This window comes from Glycine max, chromosome 14 (genome assembly GCF_000004515.6).
Source record: "Glycine max cultivar Williams 82 chromosome 14, Glycine_max_v4.0, whole genome shotgun sequence".
Lineage (NCBI taxonomy): Eukaryota > Viridiplantae > Streptophyta > Magnoliopsida > Fabales > Fabaceae > Glycine > Glycine max.
The window spans coordinates 12116416-12128952 of record NC_038250.2 but is presented as its reverse complement, the minus strand read 5'-3'; the positions used below and the strand labels follow the sequence as shown (position 1 = coordinate 12128952).

At 30.7% G+C, this 12537-nt stretch overlaps 1 pseudogene; it reads right to left on the bottom strand.

Annotated features, from left to right (window-relative positions):
- Positions 1-1763: 1763 nt before the first annotated feature.
- On the bottom strand, positions 1764-2903 carry LOC121173430 (uncharacterized; annotated as a pseudogene).
- Positions 2904-12537: the final 9634 nt, after the last annotated feature.

Genomic DNA, 12537 nt, shown 5'->3' with positions numbered 1-12537 from the left:
TTTTTTTATAAAAAAGATTGTTAAAAAATTGACATTTTAAGGCTGTTCTTTAAAAAATCGTATTAGAAAGTGGTCTTTCTAAGACGATTTTTTGAAGAACCGTCTTAAAAACTGTTATTTTTTCAAAATCATTTTTTTACACAAATATCTCTCGATTTTATCTTATTTCATAGATAGCACATAACTGGCATGAAAAGTTATGCCTAACGTCCAATCATTGGAAGAGTAAGCGTGCACAAACCTTCTAGCCACCATCTGCATGGTGATAGGATCATTAAATACTTACGAAAAAGTTAATGGGTGGAGTATTAATGAAAATGTAGATAAGTTTCAAATACTTATCTAGCTGCCTCCCAATTTTCGTCTCTAATCGAGATAAGAGCTCCAAGGAAAACAACCCTTTCCACTATTCCTGCTACATAAGACAACATAGTATGAAGAATTTATGAAGCAAACAATACAAAAACAAAATTTCAATACACAGGAAAGCAAAAGGTGATGGTTCTAGATTACCATTGTCTCCTTTGGATTCAGACAAACATTGGAGACCCTTGAAAATAACACGGGCTCCCAATGAAAAACCTACTAGTGTCACAGGCCTGGATCATAAATAGAAAGCTACCAAATATATTGGATTATACAATGAGGCAACATTATTGTCAACCTTTTGCAATAATATTATATGGTGTCACCTGTTTCCTTGCAAGCTGTGAGACAACACTTCAGCAAGCACCTTACGAACCTTGTTTCATCTGCTTCAACAAAGTGGACAAACCAAGCTAAATATAATGTAAGAAAATTAAATGGTCATAAATAAATGATGTACACCAGGATACTAAGCACCATATTTTTGTCCCCTGCAAAAACAAATATTCAAGAGAAATTGGTATGAACAAAGAACCATTCCCTTGTATTCGAAGACAAGGTAGCCTCCTTCTAACTAAGCTAATAGTGACTTTGCAAAATTCATCTGTCTTCCTTTTCATTCCTTTTGTTATTTAAATACATTCTATGTGGAACTGTAATAGCCGAATTCACATAACTCCACTATTACACTATTCCACTATCCTGCAATAGCACTACCCGAATAACAAAATTCTAAAAATAGACATCTAGAAACTATTTTAACTAATTCTATGATATCTAGACATAATCATCCAAATGCCCAGGACGCTTAGTGTTCCTTTTGGGCCTTCTTGCTTGGGCTTCTGGTGGTGCCTCTGGTTCTTGATCCCTGTTGCTAACAGAAACCCAACTTAAAATTATTTATACTTTCCATGGTGAAGACAAATTTAACAACATAACTACACAAACTTTGATGTCCACATCCCAATCAACATATTTGAATTTGGAATTCATTTGCATCAATATGTAGATATGGAATGTTTGCTAGCTTTATAGTTTTTATTTAGTTTAAGTTAAATAATCATGTCGGTTAAATCAAAGGAGATAAAATGGATCAGAATCAGAGGATACAGACTCACTTATTAAGTCCATAATAGTAATAATAAAAATAATATATCCTTAAGAGCATGAGTACTTTAGAAGCCTATAACCCAAAATTCAGAGCAACCTATCATCTGTGTTTAAAATAAATTTTGGTCTCAAAAGTGTATACTACTAGTATTGCAGCCTCCTGTTTCACCATAACACAAAAATGTGAAAGATATGAATACAAACTTTTAGATTGCAGCCTAAAATGAAACCATATAGTATTTTTATTCTGAAAAATGATACATTGACTAAGTAAAACCAAAAAAATATTAATAACTATAATGAAGACTGACTTGTCTTTGTTGCCGATGCTGCAGAATACTGATTGCCCAAGCCATGATGTAGCAAGGTAATAGAAATCTAGCAGCGTGAAGCAAGAAAAGCTATAGAAAATAATGAGCAGATTAGGTGGACTCTGTATTGCATTTTGAAATCAATAAAACATTGGACATGGGAAGAACTTGACTAAAATGAAAAAACTCAAATCACTTACGGAGAAAAAATTGGATGGATCATCATTAGAATTATCACCATTTGAGACAGAAAATGCACGCAACAAGAGTAAAAGGGCCATTAATTGCACCAAACAATATGAATTAGGCTTGAAATCAGGTCCACTAGCTAGCATTTTAACATAATATAAAAAGTGAAACTACAACTTGATATTTTTAAGGTAATGTTTGGCACAATGGAGTTCTTTATTTATTAAAAGTAGAAGTTGTGTCAAACACAATACTTCAAAAGCTCTTAAAAATATAATGAACTTTTTTAATGAAGAAAACATAAAAGAAAAAGATCCTACATAAGCTAATTTTTAGGAACTTCTCCTTCTCTATAAAACAATATCAAATCTCAAGACCCAAGAACACATTACCAAATAGCTCTTAATTTAAAAGCAACTTTTATGGTTGAAGTTTATAAAATTATCAAACAATTTTAACTTTATAGTAACTTTTGAGATCCAAAGGAAAGCTTGATGAAACACGACTAAGTCTAAAATACTCCATTGTCCAGTAGCATGGCCACCAATTATATTTGGTAAAAAGAAAATCAAGGTTAATGACTTACAATTAAAGTAGTTGAACGGAAAAATGCAACTCCTCTAACGTTGGAAGCAGCATACTCATCATATTCAACATCCAAGAACTGACGTTCTGCCTCTGCAATTGCCAAGAGTCGAGGATCACAAAACTCCAAGGGTGTTCCATATTGTCCAGCCACCTCTGCAAGATTGTCATAACTCGTTAAAGAGACAAGTTTCAAAGAGAACACTATATAAGTGTATATAGAACATAATCAAATACAACTTTAAAATAGAAAATTTCAGCTTACCCTATATCAATGGTAGTTTCTTCAGGATTAGGACGAGGTGGGGAGTCACATGCATAAAAAGAAAAAACAAATCCCATCAAAATAAACACAATTATTTTTTTTCAAGGATTTAAATACAGAAACAGGAAAATAGTAGAAGTTACACAAGCAACTTGGATACTATTTAGTATTTACAATATAAGAATAGAAATTTTCAAATATATTTATACAAACAACACGATAACAATGTTTCCCTGTTCCCGCCATAGGCACAAAGTTCAGGTGTATGATAGATGTATCCTCCTACATGCCTGTATGTTGGGGATAAATATGTATACCTAAGATCCAATCCATCATGATAGAGATTGTTAGGGATAAATATGTATACATGAGTGATTGAGAAGTTCTTGATTAAAATTAAAGACTTGTTATCATGAGATTATGATAATGAGAAACATGTCCTTTATAATTTTAATCTATTATTCTTGACCATAGAATTATTGTGAATAGAGCATCAATAATTTGAATAGATCAATGTATATGCAATGATCTTTATTGGATAAAGATTAATAGATCTCATTTATTAAATTGCATATATATATATATATATATATATATATATATATATATATATATATATATATATATATATATATATATATATGAAAGTCATCGTTGAACTGACTCAATTTAGAATTTCTAATAGTTAATATTACCTTGATATGTCAATAGGAAGTTCTCAAGAAGAAATATAATACTATCCTTTGACATGAGATTATCATAGTAATTAATATGTTATTTGTTATATTTTAATTTTAGACACCTGATGTCTCAGAACACTAGTTGAACACTAGTTTCCTTTGACATGAGTTTGAGTTTTATGATAAAATTAAGACCTTGGCGAGAGAAACTGAATGAAAGAAGAGTTTCTTAAGTCATTCATTTATTAAATATAATGTATTAACTTATTAGAGTTTGACCCTAATACTATACTTAGAGTTAACCTTGAGATGTAAATGATGGAAGGAAATATTGTAGTTAACCTTCTATTGGTTTTTGAAGGTAAAAGATGTTATTTTATGCTACCCGGACGATAATGAGTGTTGTTAGACGCCTACCTTGATTAGTAAATTAATTATGATTAATTAATACCGATTTAGTATTGAACCTATGGATCACACACAAATGAGTGTTCTAATCTCTGTTAAAGAAATCATTTCAATATTTGATGATTAATTAAATTAGAGAATTTACTATGATCAAATGATTAATTAATTTCCTAAGTGGAATATTATTATATTTTTTGCTAGCACTGAAATTTGGGTTTGAAAAATGACTAACCCAAATCAAAATATTATTTCAATCTTTGTTACCTTTTCAAATTGATAAATGACTAACAACAAAAAGTAACAATAAATAATATTTTAAAATGGCTTAAAAGATAAAGATAAAGATATGGTGAAGTAGTGATTTTGACTTTATTGGAAATTTATTTTCTATGGTGTGCTATAAATACATTCTTAGGTTGCACATTGTAAATGAAAAAAATCACTTCTCTTCTCGTTCTCTTAAAACACCAATATTCAAAGAAGATTTTTATGTTTCAAGATCTCATCAACATGTACACGGTTAATATGATGTCTATTTTAATATAATTTAGATGCAAAATAGATCCTTTTTATTCTGCTATGCATGTTTTCAACACCCTTTTTCCTTTTATGTAAAACTTCGGACTATATTGAATATCAATGAAAGATGTTTGTGTTTGATACCTAGGTATTTAATTTGGGGGAAAAATCCTAGTATATCAAATTCTGGCTATTAACTTGGGGGGAAAAATTGCACAAAAGTTTTCCTGGTTTTCTTTTACTTTGTTTTTATACTACATCAAATGTCTAAGGGAAATTCTAGTCGTAACCATTTTCCCATGGAGAGCAGTTAATCAAGAACACATATAGGTCTACAATTTGTTTCTATACCCAGGGGCAGGACAATAATCTTTAAATGTGTGAGTGTTAATATAAAAGGAAAAAAAAAACAAAAAACCATTTTGGGGAGCCACTACCTTCCTAGTCCCCATCTAGGTACACCCCATCTATACCTGGGCATCCAAGACTCTGATGCACCAAATTATAACCCAATAAAGTTAGACACTTACAAAATAAACATTCATATAATTTCTCATCATCATAACCTTACAATAACCAAATAATAATAAAATACGAAAACTATTGTGCAAAAAGCATACCTGATAGACATATCTCACAAGTTATGTCTCCTTTCTCATCACACCAATGGTGGACACACTTTCTGTGAGCATATTGCACAAAATCAAACGCCAACAGTAGTCCTAGAATTAAGAATACCAAAATAGAGATGAAAGAAATGAAAAACAACATGACACAAACAACAACATTCCTCCACCCTCCTTTTTCATCCCTCTGTCTAAAGCTGACCAATGGATATTACTAATGCATTTACCAGTTCAATTTTGTAACAAGAAGAAGATTCTCACTAGAATATTTAGTTGTCATTTCTTAATTAAACTAATTTTTAAACCCAATAATATAATAAATTAAGTGCATGCTTGGTTTTCAGTTGGGACCCCCCCTCAAAAAGTAAAATTGAAAAAGCTTGAATTTTGCCTTGAAAGTCAGTTTGCAAAATGAAACTCATTCAAACTCAAGTTTGCAAACTTTAATCCAAATATACACTAAGTATGAGAAAAACATACAAAAAATTTCTTAAACACATTTTGATCATGGCAGCATCTTGAAACTAGAACAATGCATACACACACAACAAAGTCACAAAACTCAAAACCTTCTACCTAAGCAAAAGCATTTACCTGTTCTCAATAAACCACCATCAAAACAAACAATATGAACTTAAATAAAAAAAATTAAATACCACACACACACAAAATAAAAAATCCCCCCACCTACCCCTTAAAGAAACAACTTTCCACATTGATTGATCATTTCAAATAAGACATAATTTACATATCCAAAACCCATAAATTATCATGATAACTAAAAAATACCTAACAAAACCAAACCTCATAAAATTTTTAACAAATTAAAATCATCAAAGACACAAAATTTTGATACCTTAAGACTACTGCTATAGGCGCCAGGCGTCTCCAAGTTGGAAACACTGTCCTTCTCCTAGCAAATGCGACACCCCACCATCTAGATTGGCGACTCCTCCTCATCATCGACTGCGCCAACCCAATCCTCCAACGGAGAGGTGCCAAAGCTCTTAGCGGCGTTTGCATCCATGACAGTTGGAGGTGGAGATGGTTCAGAAGGCACTTACGTCATCTACGCCACCGAATCAACGGGGACATGGCACGCGAGATGGTCAACGAACACTACCAAGTGATCACTCATTGGAACAATGAATCTCGAATTGAAAACCCTAACAAAATGAAAACAAAGGATAAAAACTCATAATTTCAGAATGAAAAATTAGGGGAAATTGTGGAATCAAGTCATGCAAAACACAAATCTTGAGGTTTCCTCAAGAAAATGAGAGAAAGAGCAGAGTGACACAGACGGAGTGAGAGGGGTGTAGAGAGATTGATCGAGGCGAAGTGAGCATAGTGAAAGAGGGCTAGGGTGCGAGATAGAACAAAAATAAAAATTGACCTCATTCAAGGATGGTTTTTGAAAACAATCATCTTTGAATACTCTATTTCGACAATAGTTTTCATGACAATCGTCATCATTTTGCGGTTTCAATGACGTTTTTCGTGAAAGCCGTCATTGAAATGTTCCTTGTATTTACAAAAAATGCCATTGTTTTGAAAATGACAACGGTTTTGGGAGAACTGTCGTTGAGCTTGCGTCATTAAAACTAGTTTTTTTAGTAGTGTGTATTAAGAGACACAAGTCGCTACCACTTATGTCAACCATTATTGATTCTTTTTTTCATCTATACAATTTAAAAATATAGCTTAAGTGATTGTGGCATCATCTTAACTCTTAAGATGTCTCTTGAGATGGCACCTTGTGCTTCCTTTAATATATAGGCCAGTTCTTTGACTCGTGCATCTGCAGAGAACTCTACGTGTTTTTATTTGAATTTTTTTATTTAATTGTAAAAATAGGTATAAACATCTGTAAAAAAACATATGATAACTTTTATTTGATTTTTTTTCCATGATTAAATGTCCAAATTTATATGTCGGGAAACAAAATCTAATGAAATAAATGTCATATATGCTATAAAATTGTCACATTTTTATGAGCACATTTGATATTTTGGATGGAAAAAGGAGTGTATTTGAACATACTTATCTTATAATTACTCTAATCATAAAAATAATTACTCTAATCTTATATATATATATATATATATATATATATATATATATATATATATATATATATATATATATATATATATATATATATATATATATATATATATATATATATATATATATATATATATATATATATATATATATATATAACATATTACTGTTTAGGCTTGTAAATTTTAACTAATAAATTCTTTAAAGGTACTCCCTATGTTCCATTATAATTGCAGCTTTTGGTTATTTTACAAAAACCAATAAAAATTAATAAATAGATGAGATAAAATACTAACTTTACAAAATTAGTCCATATCATTAATATTATAAGGGATATAAGTAGAAAAAAATAATTAATGTTACATTGAAAAACTAAAGTGACAATTATTTTAGGACAAATTTTCTATTGTTACACGGCAATTATTATGAGATGAAGGGATTATTTTTTTTAATTCATGGAAATAATTGAGTGCTCTCTTGAATTGCAGAAATTTATGATTATAATGATTGCCCAAATCGGTTAGCCCTTATAGGGTTACCAATGCAATGTACGAATATAAACATACATTAAATTCAAATATAAATATCTAAAATTATGTTGAAATAAAAATAACCAATGATTATATATATATATATATATATATATATATATAATACCCAAATGGCCAAATGAATTCTCCCTAGTATGGATAACCATGCAACAAATGAATATAGATATAGATTAGCACAACATAAATATAATATATGATAGTTTATAAAATTTAATAATTATAATTTCAATTTAAAAATGAAGTATGATTTGATATAAAAAGGAATATAAACATCATTCTTATAAAAGTTGTATGCAATAATTTAAATACAACATCTAAGACTCTCTTGACATATATAAAAATCAATGATTATAAAAAAAATCACCTAAATGGATTTTTCCTAGTATGATTACTCGTATGACGAATGAATATAATTGTAGATTAGTGCAACATGAATAGAATATATAATTGTTTAAAATGTATAGTTTTTATACTTTAGATTAAAAATATGAATGAAATTTTGATATACAAGTACATATAAGCATCATTCTTATAAAAGTTGTATAAGTCTCTTGACATAAAAAACCAATGGTTATAAAAAAATATCAAATGAACTTGTCCTGGTATGATTATCTGTGCGTTTGATGAATATTTTTTTGTTTTAATCCTCTGGTTCCTTAGAGGGAAGGAACCCTTATTAATCTGGAGTTCGACCATGAGATAAGTAAAACCTGGTCAAGAATTATTTTTGCCAAAGACCGAACATGGATGCGACTGGTGAATATAAATATGGATAAGTGGAACATAGATAGAATGTAATTGTTAAAAAGTATATAATTTTTTATACTTTCAAATTTTAAAAATGGTTAAATTAGTCTATAGGTCCCCATACTATTACAAAATATTTAATTAGGACCCTATACTTTATTTTTTTTAATTGAGTCCCTATATTAATTTTAAATTTATAATCAAGTCCTTATGTTAATATTTCGTGAGGAATCTGATAGACTTGACGGAATATTTAATTATATAAACATATAGATGTCAAGTATTATTTTAAGTTAACCTAACTATTATTGTTGTAACACATGGAATTATTTAATTATTTTTTTATTTGATGCGCCTCAACATCCCCTGTTTTTCATTCCCATGTCCATTATCTCCCAAACCATAACCAACCCTAAAATGTGGATTTTGTATCTCCCAGACCATAACCCTAACCTTAATGCATGATTAATCCTTAATTTGTTTGTAATGTTGTTCGCACCTCCTTAATCACCTTTGTAGCAATTCATGGTTTAGGGTTCACACCTCTGTAATAAATTCAGGTGTATTGATTTATGGTTCGCATATGTGTGTGTGATGAAATATTTAATCAAGTCTAACAAATTCCTCATGAAAAATTAATATAGAGACTTGATTACAAATTTAAAATTAATATAGGGACCCAATTAAAAAAAATATAGTACAGGAATGTAATAAATTTTTTTGTAATAGTATGGGGACCTACAAACTAATTTAACCTTAAAAAAATGAAGGATTTGATATAAAAAGAAATTCAAATATCATTCATATAAAATTTTATACATTAAATATAAATATAAATATATATTTATAGTCTCTTCACATAAAAAACCAATGACTATAAAAAACAATTGATCATGCAAATGGATTTTCCTTAATATGGTTACCTATTCGACGAGTGAATATAAATACGAATTAATGCAATATATATATATATATATATATATATATATATATATATATAATTTTTATACTTTTATATTGAAAAAAAATTGAAGAATGCTTTAACGTAAAAATAAATTTCAACACCATTCATATAAAATTTGTTTAAACTAAAATTAAATATAAATACATAAGAGTCTCTTGACATAAAAAACCAGTTATTATAAAAAAATGAAAATCACCAAAATGAATTTCTTCTAATATGAATACTGAGCAACAAATGAATAAAAACATGAATTAGCACAATATAAATAAAATATATAATAATTTAAAAATATATATTTTTATACTTTCAATTTTTTTTTTAAAAAATGAAGGATAGTTCTATTTAAAAGAAATTTAAACATCATTAATATAAAATTATATAAATTAAATTTAAATATAAATATATAAGAGTCTCTTATCATAAAAAACTAATGATTATAATTTTATAAAAAAATCATCCCAATAAATTTATCCTAATATGATTACTTGTGTGACGAATAAATATAAATATAAATTAAGGTAACATAAATAAAATATATAATTATTTAAAATATATGATTTTTTATACTTTTAAATAAAATAAAAATGTTTTGATATAAAAAGAAATATAAACATCATTCTTATAAAATTTGTATACATTAAATATAAATATAAATTTCTTAGAGTCTCTAAACATAAAAGAAACTAATGATTATATAAAAAAAAACATCAACCACCAAAATGAATTTGTCCAAGTATGATTACCATGTGATATATGAGTGTCATACCCTAATTTCGTCCGGGGACCTTTGCTTGATGACATGCGACCTTTCTTTGGTCCTTGTGAGGTGCTTGGCACCCATCATTAGGCAATTTGTGAAATTCCAGGACATGCCGGAAAACCAAAAAATATTGATGCACAATCCGTAAGTTTCCGTGACACACCGGAAATCAAATGGAAGCATCGTTGCATAATTAAGTGAGATTCCGTAACATTCCGTAAGTCAAAAAGGGGATGATTATGTAATCCGCAAGGTTCCGTAACATTACGGAAAGAAAACAAGTATCGTTACGAGATTCGTAAGTTTCCGTAACTTTACGAAAAAAGAATCACCAAAAAAGGTAAGGGGGGTGAACTTATCAAGATAGGGGTGTAAATAGCAATTCAAATCTAGGCCCTTCCAGAACATTTCGGAAGTTGGGTTGCTTAAGGAGGAAGCAACTGGGCGGCAAGCTCCTCCACGTTTTTGAAAAATGGTTTTCGGGGCTTCCGCGGCTTCCGTAGTACTTCCGTAAAATTTCCGAAAACCTTGGGTAAGCATATTCCACTTAACATTGGTGAAAGGGAAGAGAAAAAAGATGAAAATCAAATTCGAAAACAGTTCCGTAAGGCTTCCGTAACTTTTCCGTAAAATACGAAAAGGGGGGTGAACTTAGTAATTCGGTGCGCTTAGAAATCTTCTTCATTAAGTCTTTGGGCGGCAAGCACCTCCCTTTTTTTCTATAAATAGGGGAGGGGAGAGCTGTTTCAAAATGTTCAAGACCCCTTTGGGTATGCGTTTCGGCTATTTTGGGCAAAAACACGTTTTCGTGAAGAAAAATCGAGTCGAAGTGCTTCTGTAACGCTTCCGTAAGCGATTCTGTGGAAATTCTTCATCGTTCTTCGTCGTTCTTCACCGTTCTTCATCCGTTCTTCGTTCGTTCTTCGTTCTTCAACGGGTAAGTTTTCGAATCCGAGACTTTCAATTCATTTCTTGTTTTGTGTACTTTCACTTTAATTTCGTTTACTTTCAGTTTTCTTTTCTTCCGTTTTTAACGTGCTTTAACCATTTATTTAAGCCGTTTTCTCGTCTAATAAATGATAAAATGAATTTCAACCGATCATTTGTGTTGTAATCTCGTTTAATCACTGTTAAAACGAAATCTAACCGATCGTTCACGCTATAACCTCGGTTAAACCAAAAAAAGTAAAATAATAATAAAATAATCAAAATATCTTTGAATAAAATAATAAAAAAAATCAATCGGACGTTTTTCTTTGGAAGTTTCCTTGAATGAATTGATTAATAACCAAAGTGAAACTAAGACTAAAATCAACTCACAAATCAAGTTTTTTTCTGAAAAATCACTAAAAACCGTTTTAAGGTCCAACGCCTTAAACGATCCTCTTTGCTTTTATCGGTTAACATGGACCGTTCAAAAGCATAAAATCAACATGTGACTTTACCGCTTTTGCAAGAACTACATAGGTCTGATTTCCTCATCGCAATTGAGGATACGTAGGAGCAAAAGCCCCGCTTTTGTCGACCACCCCGAGAGATCGTTAATGGTCCAACACCTTAACGTTTCTCTCCTTTCAAAATCAAAAGATCATTTAATGGTCCAACACCTCAAATGACCTTTTTGTTCAATCAAAATATATCTTGCAAAAAGATAAAAAACAACTTAACCAAACACTTTGTTCCGAAAGAACTACGTAGGTCTGATTTTCTCATCCCAATTGAGGAATACGTAGGAGCAAAGGGAAACACCCTTGTCGACCACAAAAAGAGAAAAAAATATAAAAAGGGTATAAAGGATATAAGGACATAAAAAGGGAACATAAAAAATCAAAGTCACGTTTGCACATTCGATTAAAGGCTGCCGTCCCTTGGGGCGGACGTGTGGGGTGCTAATACCTTCCCCGTGCGTAAATACAACTCCCGAACCTTTCACTTAAAAGTTCGTAGATCGCGTCTTTTCCGGTTTTTCCGACGTTTTCCTCAAATAAACGTTGGTGGCGACTCCGCGCGTATTCTTTTCGTGGAACACACATCCCGTGAGTCACGCGTCGCCCTCCCGCCGAAGGGTAGGTTGCGACAGTTGGCGACTCCACTGGGGACTGTTTTTAGAGAGTTAGGCCATTTAATCTTGTGCAAATTTTGCCATGACTTACTCCTTTGTTGGCTTCCCCTTATTATGTTCTTGTATATATAACTCTATGATGCTTTTAGTGCATTTTTTTTTTGTATGCATGAGGTAAATATTTATTCATTTGATGCACACAAACACTAACACTATTTGCACACACGGTGAGTTGAAAAAGGGCCCTATACCCGGGTTCGTGGGAACATAAGGAGTGGAGGTGAATCCGTGATCATGCTAGGTCTCCGACTTGCTTGATTACAGTGA